General features: G+C 36.7%; 1 protein-coding gene and 1 pseudogene across 2 annotated transcripts in view; both read left to right on the top strand.

Moving 5' to 3' along the window:
- Positions 1-17,092, top strand: part of ZFAND3 (zinc finger AN1-type containing 3) — a 391,346-nt gene that overhangs the window by 130,458 nt on the left and 243,796 nt on the right. The window lies entirely within an intron of this gene.
- The window catches only part of LOC135231425 (acireductone dioxygenase-like), a 78,595-nt pseudogene continuing 61,503 nt past the window's right edge, over positions 1-17,092 (top strand).

Raw genomic sequence — 17,092 nt, forward strand, 5'->3', positions numbered from 1 at the left:
TGTCTTTTATTGATTTATTTTTATTTTTCCTCTTTTGGTTATTTTCTTAAAAAAAAAAAAAAAAGACTATCTAAATTATTTGGCCTTCCTTTGAGTCTATGCATGGGGTTTTGTTTTCTTAGCTGTGCCTGAAAGCAGCTTTCCCTCACCAGTTTGCTTAGGACTATTGAATCCGTCTTCACTAAGTGAAATGCGGTCTCATGTGTACTTGTACCAAACAAGCTTTCCTGAGTTTACAGTTGTTAGTGTGCTCTAGAATTGTAAAAAATTGTGTTTTAGTAGGGCATATACATCTCTGATCATGACTTGAATGATGAGTGGTGAGTGTTGCTTTTACCATTGAGAATACAGCAGGAATAACGTCTTCATGTTGGAGTCAGGAAGAGAATCATGCTGAGTTAGCCCCTTCTAATCCAGTTCCTCATTGACATCACCTTGGGTAAGTCACTCAATCTCTTTGGACCTTAGATTCATTATTTGTAAAATGAAGGACCTGGCTAGATGTTAGCCAGGGGTCCTTCCTAGTCACAAAACCACTTGAATTAATGACTCCTTTGTGAGGTTGAAACCTTCAGTTATTTTAGAACATGAAGTTCTATCTAGTGATCTTTATCATTTGTTACTTCATTTTCATCTTCTATTGATTGTTACTTGGGCAAGGAAATAATCATGGTGTAAGCTTTAGAAAACTTTACATATGCCTAAATTAGGGGATAGGTGGGAAGGAGTTGAAGGGTTGGGAAAGCTGGCAGTTTGTATTTTTCAAAGTTTGGGTTGTGTCAAATAGTGTAGGTTTTTAAAAGAAAAAAATAATGCGTAAGTTTGATTTTTATCTAACTTTTAACAGTATTTTTACCATGTCAAATGAATCCATTCTGCTTTTCTTACTCCCTGTCTACAGTTACAGATATGAAGAAATGCTTCCTGATGAGAGTTAGTGTAACTTTATAGCAGAGATATGAGTTGGAATCGACTTGATGGCAGTGGGTTTTTTGGGTTATAGTAGAGATAAAGTAGCAGCGAGATGAAATGTGTATTAGATTGTCTCTCTCTGCATAGGGGTCCCCCTTGTACAGTAAAGCATGGCTTTGGGAAAAGGGCAGGTACCTTTGAGAAAGATGACTCACATTACTCATAAAGAAGTATCTTATGTCCCTAAATGAAGCCAAAGCTTAGCCATGGTATTTGTGTTTCTTTGGGCTTGTTACAGTTTCACTTTATATGGTTATTAACTATTCATAGTTTCTTTGGTGATCTATGTCCATTTACTTTTTACACAGTTTTGCCATTTTTGCTTTTAAAAATATTAAGAGTGTAACTTTCAGTTTGTAAAGACAATGCTATCTCCTTTTTTCCTCTTTATTTTTACCCCCATACTCCTAATTTCCCTAACTGCAGCTGTAGGGAATGGCTAGTAACATCCTGAAGCAGCATTTTTGTTCTTTCAGAAATTAAAAAAAAAAAAAAAAAAAGGCATCATTGAACTTTAAAGATACATCTGTGAATTTTGCCCTAGTATGAAGATAGGGAGAGTGTAGTAAATATGTTATCATTGAAGAGATGTGAAATGTGCAAGGCGATATGAAGATTACTTTGGCCAAAGCCACTGTAATTTTAAATAATCTTTTAAAGTGTATTTAAGAGATGGAAAATCACATTAAAAATCACTTTTTGTACCATTAAGTTAAAGAGATTTTTCAAGACGCTTTTTCAAAATAAACCTAAGTGGTAAAAAAAAGAGTGTTATAGTGTGTTTACGTAAAACTGAATGACATGAGAAAACACATTTAACATGAGAAAACACATTTAAAGTCTTATTGAGATAATAAGGGTTAGGAACTGAGAGTGCTAGTTTAAGGTTAACTTTGATACAGTTTTGCCTCTTTGGTAAAATATTCTGCTAAATGGTGAGCACATTCCTTTCCCCAATAGCCACCACCAGTTCAGATATTTTCCATTTTCTTCATAAAAGATTCCTGAGTAAGGAAGCGTATGTTTTTGTTGCATATGTGTAGAGGCGTGTCAAGGATTTCATTTTACTTGGCTCCACAATCAATGCCCATGGAAGCAGCAGTCAAAAAATCAAGCGACATATTGCATTGGGCAAATTTGCTTCAAAAGACCACTTTAAAGTGTTAAAAAGCAAAGATGTCACTTTGAGGACTAGGGTACACCTTACCCAAGCCATGGAATTTTCAGTTACCTCATATACATATGAAAGCTGGACAATGAATAAGGGAGAGCAAAGAAGAATTGACGTCTTTGAATTATGGTGTTGTGGAGAATATTGCATATACCACGGACTGTCAGAAGAATGAACAAATCTGTCTCGGAGAAAGTACAGCTAGAATGCTCCTTAGAAGCAAGGATGGTGAGACAGTCTCATGTACTTTGGACATGTTATCAGGAGGGACAATTCCCTGGAGAAGGATGTCATGCTTGGTAAAGTAGAGGGTCAGCAAAAAAGAGGAAGACCTTCAGTGAGATGGATTGACGCAGTGGCTGTGACAGTGAGCTCAAACATAGCATCGATTGTGAGGATGGAGCAGGACCAGGCAGTGTTTTCTTTGTTCTGTTGTACATAGAATTGCTATGGATTGGAACCGACCCGATGGCACCTAACAACAACAGAAGAGTGTCCTACCTTGGTTGATTTGATTTGCTGTTTCTAAAGATTCTACCAGAATTCCTCTCTTTGAAACAGGAATTTGTTTTTTGTTTTTGACAACTCTTTTTTCTTCGAAGGGCTCTGAACTGTGGTTTGGCCTCTATTCCCTTTAAATGCTGAAACCATTTATAAGGCCACTGGAGTTCTGTTCACAAATGTGTAGTGTGCTTCTTTCTTAGCATTAAAATGCCTTTTACCTGAAGACCTTAAAGGAAGTGCTCTGGGGGAGCACTGAGAAGTGATTGACCCTGTGTTTTGAGTTCCCCCATGCCCCCTTTGAGGAAGAATGCATTTAAAGTGCTCTCCTGGATTCTCATTATCGGTAGTTATTATTTAATCTGAAAAGAATAGGCAAGAATTAATTTTACCATACTATATTTTCTCCATTCCTATATTTGTTATTTTCCTTCCGTTCCTATCATTCCCCTTTCACATGTTCTGTTTTCCTTTCTCAAATCACAGTTCTGTACATTTGTTTGGAAATTTTGGTGTATCTCAAGAATAAGATTAATCTGTGAGCAGGAACTAGAACCACCTGCAGCTTGGGTATAGATTCTCCCACCTTTGGGTTGATAATTTATTTACCCCTCTTAGTTCAAACTCTTAATTATTGCTAAAGAAAGGTTTTGTTTAACAGATTTGCACTTTAACTGAAAGGAAGGTATGTCTGAGCCATTGAAAATAATGGCTTTTAAGCACTCTTGAACATTTATTGTGAATTGATTTTTTTTATTATTAACTTTTATTGAGCTTCAAGTGAACGTTTACAAATCAAGTCAGTCTGTCACATATACGCTTATATACATCTTACTCCTTACTCCCACTTGCTCTCCCCCTAATGAGTCAGCCCTTCCAGTCTCTCCTTTCGTGACAGTTTTGCCAGCTTCCAACTCTCTCTATCCTCCCATCCCCGCCCCCAGACAGGAGATGCCAACACAGTCTCAAGTGTCCACCTGATATAATTAGCTCACTCTTCTTCAGCATCTCTCTCCTACCCACTTGTCAACTAATTTTGCCACATATCTTTCCAGTTATTAAAGCTAGTCTGAGAATCTCCATTGGCCTAGTTTTGCCCCCTATCCCCGATAATATTCTACTCATCCTACTATTCTCTGTGTAAACATTTTAATACTGTTTTGTGTATGACTTCACTAAAGGAATCCAGTAAATGTCTGAAATAGAAAGCAACAAAATTTAATGACATGGTATTTGTAGTTTTGTTATGGCAAATAAACATTGGTTGAAACACTACCCTCTAATGCATTTTTCAAACTGTGGGTGTTATGACTCATCAGTAGGTAGAAAATCAATTTAATGGATGATGATCAGCATTTAAAAAATTGAGTAGAATAGAAAATAGAGAGCATTGCAAATAGTAATGGTAAGTATTATTTTGTGAAATCTTTGGGTTATATATATAAATGATGATACTGAGTTACAATATAAATATTTATATATTACAATGAAGATCATTAAAAAATTCTGGAAATCGCATTATTGCAGAAATATGATTTTGGAAAATAATTGAATTTCTTGGGATCTCATTTTCTTTGTTTATGAAACAGGTGATGTGTGCTTTCTGGGTTAACCAGATTTCTTGGGATCTTTGTCACTTTTGTGCTCTTGACTAGTTTGGATTACATGATTTTTCCATGTGAAGCCATGAACTAAACCTGATTGCCTATTGCTATATAAAAAAAAAAAAAACTCTCTCTCTCTCTATATATATGTATATCAACAGTCAAGCAAAGTATCTAAAGGGTAGTCCTGCCTCTTACAAAGGTAGAAATAATATTGCTTATGGTATTATTTTCTGCTTGAGTATAAGCCTAATTAATAAATTTAATAACTAGCGTTTGATGTTTCAGGACAGTGAGTACCAAGTTCACAGTAACCTCCGGTACTACCATAGTGAAGCCCAGCTGTCATTGAAAAAGTACGCTTCACAGAGTAGTTTTGCTGGCTTTTTAAATAAGAAGTGTGGGAGGCATTCAGAAACCTCAAATGGGATGATCACAGTGGGGAAGCAGAAGAAATTTTAATAAAATTGAAGTACCTTCTCCAGCAATGTGACACCATCCCCCACCACCCACAAACCCTTAGAAATGCTTGCTGTGGGGCACACAAGGGTGTGGTGTTTGGGAAGCAGCTGTAACCTGTAGAGTTTTTTATGCTTTGTGAGCCTGCAGTTACGTCCCAAGTGGCAGAAGATTCTCTGAGAAGCATTTGTAACAGATGCGTATAAGAAGGGAAACCTAATATATGCTCAGTGTGCAAAGAACCAGTGGGATCTGAGGACTTTTAGACATCTGTATTATTTAATTTTTAATAATTTTCATTATTAAAAAACTGGCACTAATATGTCTGTTATTTGTAGACTCAGATAAAAGTACTTCATTGAGAAATCAAAGTAAGCAGTTTATTTTAAACTGTAGACATGGTTTGAACATATTATTCCATTTAAGAACAACTTTTAAGAAGCTTTGATATCCCATGATTTCACTTAAAATTGGACAAATAAGGGAGAGATGATTACTAACAGTGCCAGAAGCTTTGTTCTTCTTTACAGAGTATTTAAAAAGGAATACTTTTAATGCATTACTGTGTAGATTTACAGGAAGGGATAAGGCTAGAAGAACGAAAATGTAAGGGTGTCTTGCCAGCTAAAGATTCATTAAAAAGTAGGTAAAGCATCTCTTATTATAAATGATGAAGTTATTCCATTTCTTGAAAGTTAGTTTCATTGTAATTTTTCAAGCATATATTTATATGTTATGTATTATTTATATTACACATAAATTTCTTAGTGTGGAGATATAGTTATGCAAGCTTACTTTTGTTTCGTGATTAGTCGTGCTCCTTGTAGAAGAATATTGCAATAAAGAAAATGACACATGTCACATAGGAAGCATATTCTAATACGACTCTAGAGCCAACCATATGTTTTTATAGAAATCTGCTTTCAGGTACTTGTTAAATGATCAGTCAGATACTGGGTTCAGATATTTAACTTTGGAGAAATACTAAGTTATAGGTAATAATTAATATATCTTTGCTGCTAGCTTTTGTCACATCCTGGGCTGAAACTATTAATACTGTATAGGAATTTCATTTTCACTTTTATTATTTTTTTGATATTGTCATATAGTTTTAGTTTTAAATTAAAAATGGACTTTGGGGAAGGCTTCAAGTATGAGATAGCTAGTATTAAGGGAGGGTTCTATTTTCCCCATTGTGGCATAGTTGGTATCCCACTCTGAAAATTACCAAGCTGGTCATTTGCTGCCAAATTTCTATCTAAATTGGAAGTCTTTATTGAATAGTAAATTTCCACGAGTTACGTTCTTTATATGCCATTAGTTGGATTTTTTTTTTTCCCTTTTAAAAATAACAGGGACATGAGTTAAAAGCTGACTGAGAAAAGACTACAAAGCAATATGTATAGAGTATCCCATTTTTAGACTACTTTTTTTTTACAATGCAAGTTATTATTTTTTCTTTTTTTACTGTGCTTTACGTGAAAGTTTACAATTGAAGTCAGTTTCTCATGCAAAAACTTATACACACTTTTGTTATATGACCCTAGTTGCTCTCCCTACAATGTGACAGCACACTCCCTTCTCTCCACCCTGTATTTCCTGTGTCCATTCAACCAGCTCCTTGCCCCCTCTGCCTTTTCATCTCATCTCCAGACAGGAGCTGCCCACATAGTCTCATGTGTCTTCTTGAGCTAAGAAGCACACTCCTCACCAGTATCATTTTATGTTTTATAGTCCAGTTTAATCTTTGTCTGAAGAGTTGATTTCGGGAATGGTTTTGGTTTTGGGCTAACAGAGAGTCCAGGGGCTGTGACCTCTGGGTTCCCTCCAGTTTCAGACTGTTAGGACTGGTCTTTTTACCACAATTTGAGGCCTGCATCTCACTTTTCTCCTGCTCCATCAGGGATTCTCTGTGGTGTTCTCTGTCAGGGCAGTTGGTGGTGGTAGCTGGGCACCATCTAGTTCTTCTGGTCTCAGGCTGATAGAGTCTGGTTTATGTGGCCCTTTCTTTCTCTTGGACTCATACTTCCGTGTGTCTTTGGCGTAATTAGACTACTTTTAATGTATATAGTTGAACAGAAGAAGGCTAAAAAAAGATACGAAAAATTTAATTTTGGTTGTCTTAGGGTGGAGGGATTTTTATTAATTTTAATTTTGGTTTTTCAGAGTTGGATGTTATTCATATATTGTAAAAATCATGAAGTTTTACAAAGTAAAATGCATTCTACTTACGTCTGACAGACTCCAGAAGTAGTTTCTTTTTGAAATGAGCAAAATGAAGCTGACTGTAGCTTGCAGCATAGGGAATTTAAATGTTGACATCCAGGGTAAGTGATACAACAATGCTAGGCATAGGGTGAAATGGCAGGTAAACCAAAATGCTAACATTTTTCTTTAAAGTGACTTGAATTTTATAGCAATTTCCAGAACAGTGTAACAAATTCTCATTTCATAGCAAGTAAACTAAAACATCTCATGAACCTGCAACTCTTGGACTGTTTGGGGTTATACTCTATCTTTTTTTCTGCTTCTTTCCCTCTTAGAAGGTCAGAGTAGGAGTGGCCTGGTGCCAGTCACTTTATAAAGGGAAAAGTTTTAGGTTACTGCTGAATTTGAGGATCTGTGGTAAGAGGCACAGAGTGAATCTGGAAAAAACGTAAGCTCTTTGTTGTGCATATTTCCTTTTTAGAAATTATGGGAACCCTGTACCCATCAGTAAAATGGTATAAAACAAAATATCTACTCCAGTGAGCCATTTGAGCATTGTAAAATTTTGGTAGGATAGTGGAATCTGTAAGCTTTTCATACCTTGATTTTTCTAATCACCTTTTCCCAAAAGAAAGCTGCTGTTGTTAACAGTGAAGTGTTTGATTAGGGTATTTCTGTCTTTTAACTCTGTTGACTTGATTACTGTTGTGTAGTAGTAGTACCATTGCCCTTGAGTCAGTTGCCACTCATAGCGACCCTGTACGACAGAGTAGAACCGCCCCATAGAGTTCCCAAGGAACGCCTGGTAGATTCAAACTCCCGACCTTTTGGTTAGCAGCTGTAGCACTTAACCACTGTGCCACCGGTGTTTCCTACTGCTGTGTACACTTTGATTTCTTTACAGCTGAAAACCCAAGAAAGATATCTCAAGTATAATACCCACATTGGTTATATGTTTGTTAAAAGGGGCAGTTCAGCTCATCGGACTCTTTCTTTAACTCTTATGTGTCTGTTGATGGGTGTCTGAAATTCAGAATATACAGAGAGTAATGTGATAAACATCCACATGCACACCCAGAACTAGCAAATGTTAACATTTTGCATTTTTTTTTGGCTTTATAACGTTACCCCAGTTGTTCACCTCAGGGAGAACCAGTATCCTTATGTACTTATACTTTTTATTATGATAGGTAAGTACATGAACTATAAATTCTACTTTTAAAACATGTAAGTGGTATGTTGCACTTGTCATTCTGCAACTTGCATTTTTTGTTCATTATGCTTTTCAAAACCAATTGTGTTGACACATGTTGCTCTAATTTTAACTGTTATGCCATCAGATTAATGGGGGGGGACATTCCTGGTTTATATTTGTTGTGTCAGTGAAATTATTAATAGCGTCCCCTTATACCCTGGTAGCACAGCGGTTGGCAGTTCGAATCCACAGCTGCTTCTTGGAAACCCTGTGTAGGGCAGTTCTCCTCTGTGCTGTAGGGTTGCTATGAGTTGGAATGGACTTGACGGCAATGGGTTTATGCCTCAAAGTGTCCCAGTATGGTTGATAAATTAATTGATCATCCTCATTACAATATGCTCCTGTTTACTTATATGTAACCTGTTGTTGGCTGTGTAAGTTGTTTTCAACTATTTATTTATTTTTTTTTACTTCAAGTGAAAAGATTACAAGTCAAGTCAGTCTCTCTTAAAAAAATTTATGTACATGTTGCTGTGTACTCCTAGTTGCTCACCTCCTAATGAGACAGCACACTCTTTCTTTCCACTCTGTTTTCCTGGTGTCGGTTCAGCCAGAACTTGTCCTGCTCTGTATTCTCATCTCCCATCCAGATAAGAGCTACCCACATAGTCTCATGCGTCTACTTGAGCCAAGAAGCTCACTCCTCACCAGTATCATTTTCTACTGTATAGTGCAGTCCAATCCCCGTCTGAAGAGTTGGCTTTGGGAGTGGTTCCTGTCTTGGCCTAACAGAAGGTCTGGGGACCATGGCCTCAGCGGTTCAACTACTATTTGTATACTACAGCTGCAACCCCATGTTTTTCTTTCCTTTTTTTTTTTAAGCACTTGCTCGAATATGTTAAGACTGTTCCTGTGTAATAAACTCTCTTGTTTTGGTGTAGACTGCTCGCTTTCAAATGAAAGCAAGGCTGTGGCAGCAGATCTTAGTTGATTAGCAGTGCTGGACTCTGGCAGCCTTTTCTGACCTCTTAGTATATAGCAGTTTGATGTCTTACTAATAAGTGTTCTAAAATTATGTGGTTGATTATTATGCTAGTCAAGATAAATGAAGCAGTGTGTTGAAGATGATGTTGTTATGGAAATTATTTCAAAAAATAATTGTTGCTTATCTAATGAGAAACAAAATGTTTTAGTGCTGTAAGTAGCAGAAAGGCAACTTCTTTTAGCCTTTAAGTAGAAAGATTGTGACCGTGTGTCAGAGTATTATACTGGAGTGAAAGAAATTGAATAGTCACTGGGTTCTTTAAAATAATTTGACTCTTTGGGTTGGCTTTATTTCTCCCTGCTTGTTGCCCTGTAGCTGTGGTCTCCAGAGTGGTATGTAAGATCATCCATTAGGACATAGCGAGAAAATGTTAAATTTTCTACTTATATTTATTTTGATCATCCTTCAAACATTTTTGTTAATTTTTATAATGTATATAATCTTATCAGTCTTTTTATGGGATTTCTAGGGCTGCTCTAACAAATTACCACAAACTTGATGACTTTAAACAACAGAAGTTTATTCTCTTACAGTCCTGGAGGCCAGAAGTCCAAAATGAAGGTGTCAGCAGTGTTGGTACCTTCTGGAGGCTCTGAGGGAGAATTCATTCCCGCCTCTTTCCTAGCTTCTGGCAGTTAGTTGCTGGCAATCCTTGATGTTCCTTGGCTTGAAGACACGTCACTGCAAACACTGCCTCCTTCTTCACTTGATCTCCTTTCTTGTGGGTCTTTCTTTTTTCTTCTGTCTCTTAGAAAAACATGTCCTGGGTTTAGGACCCACCCTGATCTAGATGATCTCATCTCAAGATCCTTAATTTTGTTACATCTGCAAAGATCCTGTTTCCAAATAAGGCCACATTTTGAGGTTCTGGATAGACATGAGCTTTGGGTGGACACCATTCAATCCACTACTTTTGGCCCCATCCCCCAAATCCACAACTTTCCCAAGTAAAAAATATATTCACCTCACCTTAACATTCCTAAACGTCTTAACCCATTCCAGCATCACTTCCAAGTGCAAAATAAAGGGAGCACTGGTTCCAAGTAAATTCAGTATCCAGGAGGGCAAATTCCCTTAGGTTTCAAGGCCTGAGAATAGTCTGTGGCATTATGTTATGCCACCTGTCCCTTGTCGGTCCCACCATCATCTGTGAGTGGCATCTCTGCCTTGGAGTCATCCTTTCTCTCTTGAAGGGTAGTAACATATGCTTACAGCCGAATAGCTCTCCCAGCACATTTCCTGCCTGTAGAATATTAGAAGCCCAACAACCTCCCTTCATTTTGTCATGCCTGTCTGCGTCAGTCTAAGCTAGCAGTATGTCTGCTGTCATGACATTATCAAAAACCTTATCTGCCTCTGTATGTCACAGGGATCCACACAATTAGACAAAAAAGTTCTTTACAGATCCCTCCTGTATGACCTTATCTCTTTTCCTGGCATCTACTGAGATGGTTGACTGTTTCTATGAATCACACGTAACTTTTTTAGTGAAAAAGTTGTCTAGCCACACACCTAGGCCTTCTCTTCAGAGCAGTCTTTCCCAACAGTGAACTTCCTGATTTTAGCATTCTTTGCTGTCTGTATAGGCCAAGAACTTTCCAAATCATCAAATGTTGGTTCTTTTTTGCTAGTAGTTTCTTCCTCAATTTCTCTCTTTCCTCTCACGTGTTACTATCAACAGTAAGGAAAAACCAGGCTACATCTTCCACACTTTGCTTGAAAATTTCCTCACCTGAATATTCAACTTAATTGCTTCCACCCAGTGGTAGAACACAGCTTAGCCATGTCATCTACCACTTGATTATATTAATGTAGCTGCATTAGTTTCTTAAGGTAGCCTTAACAGAGTATCTCAGACTGGGTGGCTTAAGGCAGCATAAATTGTCTTTTCAAGACAGTCTAGGCTTTTTCTGTCACAGGTACCTATTAATCAATTCCAAAGGCACTTCCACATTTTTAAGTGTTTGCTCTAGCAGCACCCTAGTTCCTGGCACCAAACTCTGTATTTTTTTTCTAGGTCTTGCCATAACAAATTATCTCAAACTTGGTGGCTTGAAACAATAGAAGTTTATTCTTTCACAGTTGTGAGAACTCAGAAATCTGAAATCAGGTTGTCCATAGGGCTAGGCTCTCTTCAGAGGCTCTTAGGGAGACTCCTTCCTTGCCTCTTCCAACTTGTTGGCTTTCAAGTGTTTCTTTGGTTGTGGCAGCGTAATTCCATTTTTTTTTTTTTTTTTTTTTTACCTTGGCCTTCTCACCTGTGTCTCTGTCTCAAATTTCCATCTACCTTTCTCTTATAAGGACACCTGTCATTGGATTTAGGGCCCACCCTAATTCATGATAATCTCATCCTCATATCCTTAACTTAATTACATCTGCAAAGACCCTCTTTCCAAAGATCACATTCGCAGGCTCTGGGTGGACATACCTTTTTTTTCCGGCTGGGAGTGAGGAGGGTCACCATTCAACCCGCTACAGGAATTTAAAACTATTTCATACTGATGGTGCACCTCTGTCAAAGAAGCTCAGAGACCCCTAGTTCTGAGAAATACTTTGATTAGATATGACTGGCCCCTTCTCCTGGAGCATCATGTAATTACATAACCCTCTCTGACATTGAAAGTTTTTGTTTTTTCATGTTCTCAGTAGATCAGTGCAAGCTGAATCAGAATGATCAGACTTAAATGTATGGGCTGGCTCCCTTTTAGGCTATCAGATAGACTTTTTTGTGTGCATCAGTGAAAACGTAATTCTTGACCTGGCTGTGCTCCTTTGTGCTTGAGGTAGAGGGTTGTGATGAGGTTGCTTTTGACTCTTTTCCTGATTATAACCCTTTTGCACTTAATTCACAGCCCAGAGTAGGAATGGTGAGTAAAAAGAGCATTATTTCCAGGCCATTAATGTATAACTAAAATGTGATCTTTAACACATTTAAAATGCAGAACATTATATCATTTAAAAGCCTTGGTATTTAGCTGGTTCTTACCAAATCATTTCTATTAGGAAGTGACTGTATAAAGTAGAAGTAACTGTATGTTAACAATTCTGTTATCAAAGGTTTGTTTTATATTTCTTAATCTGCATTTAGACTAAATATTGTATATACAGAAGAAAAAAAATGCCTCAAGGTAAGACTTCTGGGTTGGAGAAAAATGGTACAGTAATCTTAAAAGGGGAATGCCAAAAGAAAGGATACTTTAAAATAGAATTGGAACAAGCATTACTGCTTGTGAAAAGGATGAAGAGCATGACCAATTATATCTTTGTATTTAAAAAGGCAGTAAAATCTTAAAATGAAGTGTTTGGCAGTGGTAACTAAGATTTCAGCAGCCCTTTATATTATGGAGTCCTTTTGCACAGTATTTTCTCATTTTATCCTCACAACTTTTATATCTCCATTTTACAGATAAGGAAACTGAGATGCAAATGGATTAAGTAATGTCCCCAAGTTAAATACATTTTAAAGTGAAGAACTGAGATTTGATTTCAGATGTTTAAACTCCAGTCCTCTTCTCCCAGTCTTTGATGTTATTAGGAGTGAAGGTAGTAAATTTAGATGAGATTGGGCTGTAAAACTCTGTGAGAATGTCACAGTAGCATTGTTTCTGCCTTTGTGGGTAGGTTAGGGGTATACACTTTTTCTGTTTTCTTTCTGTTCAGTTGCAGTTTGTCTTTAGCTCTCCAGGGGCATATCAGAGAAACAGTGCTAGAAGCTTCACAGAGTAGCTAATTTGGGAAAAGGTGTGCATGTGCGGTGGGGAAGTGCTTTTGTCTAACGCATTTTCTATTTTGGTGGTGAGATCTTCATTTCATAACATCGCTCTTGTCCTTGTTCATATAACTTTTAGCTCATTAACCTTGCTCTCTGCACTGCATATTGAAGCACCATTTCTAATTTAGTCTCTTGTGTTTAGCTTCTCAGAAGGTTTTTAAAAAATGTTTGGAAGTGTGATTTAATTGCAGGGCTGTTTGCACATTGTCAGTGTGAAGGCAAAGATGAGTTACGTATTTAGACAGTGCAACCTGCAGGTTTCATTTGTTAAACCTTCTTGTTGGCACTCCCATTCTCTCCTTCATGTGTACATGGTAGTTTTGGAAAAAAGTCTTGTGTTTTGTTGTATCCATATTTAGCAATTTGGTTGAGTTATGGAAAAGCCTGTCCTCTGCCTTGTGTATTTGCTCATTTGGAAACCTTGTATAGTTTACAGAGACACTAGTGATTTGTTTCCTAGCCTCCCTGTGGGTTTTGTTCCATATTACAATCTAATTCCACCTTTCTGTCCCATACTCCTGAGCTGTTAATTTGTACATTTCAATGCAGTTTGTTTCATCGTGTGTTTTTGTAATCCAAACTGAATGTAACGAGCTATGTGCTTTAGGGACCTGGCTTTGCCTTGCCAATTAGAACAAAGTGGTTACTGAGAAAGAGTGTGTTTTAAATAAAACATGGCACCTCTGAGTGCGACTGACACTCATTTGGGAATAAAAGGGATGGTTTTAACTCTTTGATTCACAAAGAGCCATTACTATAGATGAGTACTTCTGGGTGAAAAAAATTTTATGTTTACCTCCTTAAAATGCGGTTTTGCAAAATCTCCTCACGTGACTAAATGTATATAAAAAATGTATATAGAAGTTTGTAATTTCAAATCCATTTGTTTCCTTTCATTGTTTTAGACACATGTTAGCAAAATTCTCTAAGTTCCTAAGTATTTAACCCCAGTGGTTGCTACGGTTTTGGAATTTTGAACTCCTCAATGTTTAGGAAGGTGAGGACATAGAGGCATATATTAGCCTCTTTATTTTGTATTAATACATCAAACCAGATTTTTAGTGTAATAAAAAAACCAAAACCAAACTGGTTGCCTTCAAGTCTGTTCCCACCCATAAGCTACCCTACAGGACAGATTAGAATTACCCCACTGGGCATCCAAGGCTGTAAATCTTTACAAAAGCAGACTGCCAAATCTTTCTCCCATGGAGCGGCTGGATTCAAACCGCCAACCTTTCAGTTAGCAGCTGACTGCTTAACCGCTGTGCCACCAAGTCTCCTTTTCGATGTAACAGATACCTCCAAAAATGTTTGGAAATTGTTATGAGCAAGAATGTAAAGTTTTGCCATTTTGTGTGGGATGTTAATTTCTTTTCATATGATAATAAAAATTTTGAGCCATCGGTGGCTTAAGACTAGTTCAGCTGCACTTGCATCAAACATTTAAAGCACAGATTTACTTCATAGACCTTTGTAGACTTACAGTTTACTAATTTACTCCCTACGGAGACCCTCATAGGTTAACTCCAGCTTCATATTTGCATCTATCCTAAAAATAATAAAGAGCTCTGTTTTTTATTTATATATAAAATAAACTCTACTATTCAACATTGGCAAAAGGAAAACAGAAAGTTGCTTGTGCTTATTTGTTGTCCACCGGACTAATTATGAAGTAAAAATAGGACTCTTTAAACAATACTGAATAAAGACACCTAGAGGAAAGCTAGACATATAAAGACTTTGTTTTGGATTTAGACAACTTTTTAGCATTTATTTGCCGCTTTTCAAGGAAGAGAGAACAAGAGGAATATTCTATGGAGCAGCTCAATTAAAAGGTGTATAGGAATACCCTACTGAAAGCAGTTGTATCCAGAAAAATGAGCTCTGTATTAGAGGAGGTTAGTTTAATTGGATTATATTAAACTGTTCAGTTTAATTTACACATTTGTAATGTCTTAAAGTGTTGCAAGTCCTACTGATGATATGAAGAGTCATTACAACATAATTAAATGCTTTGTACTCATTTTCTGAAGATAGCACCCATATTGATAGTACTTTACATTGGCCAGTAGGGAGTGTATGTTGTTTTTGCTAGAAATGTAGATGGGGAAGGCATTAGATCACCTCATACAGGGTGTTTAATATTTGATCTTTTTTTTGGGCAGGGGATTACATAGTATCTGGAAAAATTGCAAGTAGAAGCAGATAATTCTGGACAATATAAAATTTTTCTTTGGGAGATCATTGACATAGTCTTACTGTAGTTAGTGATAATGACTTGTTTTTGGAAATGCCAAATAGCATATAGTATGTAACCTTTATAAAACCAAAATGGATGTCTCGCCTAAACCCTTTACATCAGTGTCTCATAAAATATCTGATCAGTGTCTCATAAAATATCTGACTTTAAGCAGACTTTTTTTCTTTCCAGCTAATATTCTGAGCCTGTGAAAAGCCTGGCTCTTGTTAAAGTGCTTGTCAGACACCTGAGGCACTACTGGTTACCAGTCCTTGTTATAATTCTGTGGGTTGCTCTAGTTGCCTGATGGAGATGCTTATAAATCAAAATTCAGGGAACCAGTCTCACTTTAAAATCAGAGTGCTGTTTTTGGTATCCCAAAGGGCTGGTGTGCTTTGTCTGTTTAGTGACTGTATTGAAAGGCTTCCTGGGACCTCTCTGTGAGTTTGAGATGGAAATAAATGCGGGGTATAAAGGGCGGAGATTCAGAATGAAAGAATGGTGGGGAACAAACTTTTTTTTTAATATACAACAAGCTTTTTTCTTTTGAACTGCAACCAAGGGAACCTTTTCAAAGTATTTTGTAAAGGTCAGGTTTCATGTATTTCCTACTTGAGCTCTGTGTGACTGAATGGATGCTATTTTGCTTTTCATTTATAAGATATTTACCATGACTTAGTATTTTGTGAGCATCTGACATTGTTAACACTTTTGTCTTTTGTGCGGCCCCACCCTTAAAATAGAAAACAAAGACCCAGTCTGTATTTACAGAAGTCCTTCCTTACAGACCTTTGCTGCACAACCCAAAAGAGCACCAACCTTAGAGAAGTAATTGTTTGGATTTTTCAGAAAGAAAGAAAAAAAAAAAAAAAAAAAAACAGAAGTAGGTTTTTTCCCTTCCTTTGTGTGCTCTGTATAGCACCAGGAAACAATTTCTTAATAGTTTAAAATTGTGACCTTTTGTGTCCTGATCAAGGCTTTAGGGTAGGGGAAGCATCATTTTTTTGTTAGATCTCTTAAATTCACCGATGCTTAATTTCTCACAATATTTCCAAGGAATTGGTTTTCACTGCTTTGGAAACTAGCTTAAAAGAGTTACGTTAGTGGAAACAATTTGAATTTGCTTTTGAATTTTGATTATTGTTTTCTCCACATTCACCAAGAATCTTTTAAAAATCAATTATTAACAGGAGGTTGTGTGAATATTTCTTCTTGTCCTGTGCAACCAGTAGACTAGTCTTCAGTAGAGGAGAATGAAACTAAAAATATTCCCAGAAATAAATAAAAATGAGAACCAGGAAGTTCTGTTTATAAAAGTGATTATATAATCGAATCAAAGAAGATATAATCAGATCAAAGAAGATGTAGTATAATCAAATCACAGAATCTTTGGCTTTGGGCAAGTTGCAACTTAACCTCAAATATCAGTTTCCTTGTTTGTCAGTTGAGGATTGTCATACCATTGGGAGTCAGATGAAATAAGGTAGATACAATCTCTTTAAAAATATTTACTTTGTCATGTACCTAATTTAAAAAGTCAAAATATTACATGTTGTAACAAAGTATAGATCTCTACCCCACCTTTCCCTATTCCCACCAGTTTTTCCCATAAGTGACCACTTTCAGTTTTTCTGCTGTTTCTTCTGAATTTATACCTGTGCATTTTTATAATTACTATAAGTATATGGCTACTTTTTGATTTACCACTTTTAGTCATTTTTTTGACTTTGTGTATTTGCTTTCTTACACGATCCTCCCCATCTCCCCAATATATTTATAGTACATTTTTTAGTTAAATCATTCTTCAGTATTTACATTATTATGGCTATGTAAATATTACAGCCTATTGAAGATTTTAGTATATTACAGTGTTTCCTCTCCGTTTCTTTTTTCCCCATCCCTAGGATTTTCCAGATATCTTTGTTA

The sequence above is a fragment of the Loxodonta africana genome, chromosome 1, assembly GCF_030014295.1.
Source record: "Loxodonta africana isolate mLoxAfr1 chromosome 1, mLoxAfr1.hap2, whole genome shotgun sequence".
Lineage (NCBI taxonomy): Eukaryota > Metazoa > Chordata > Mammalia > Proboscidea > Elephantidae > Loxodonta > Loxodonta africana.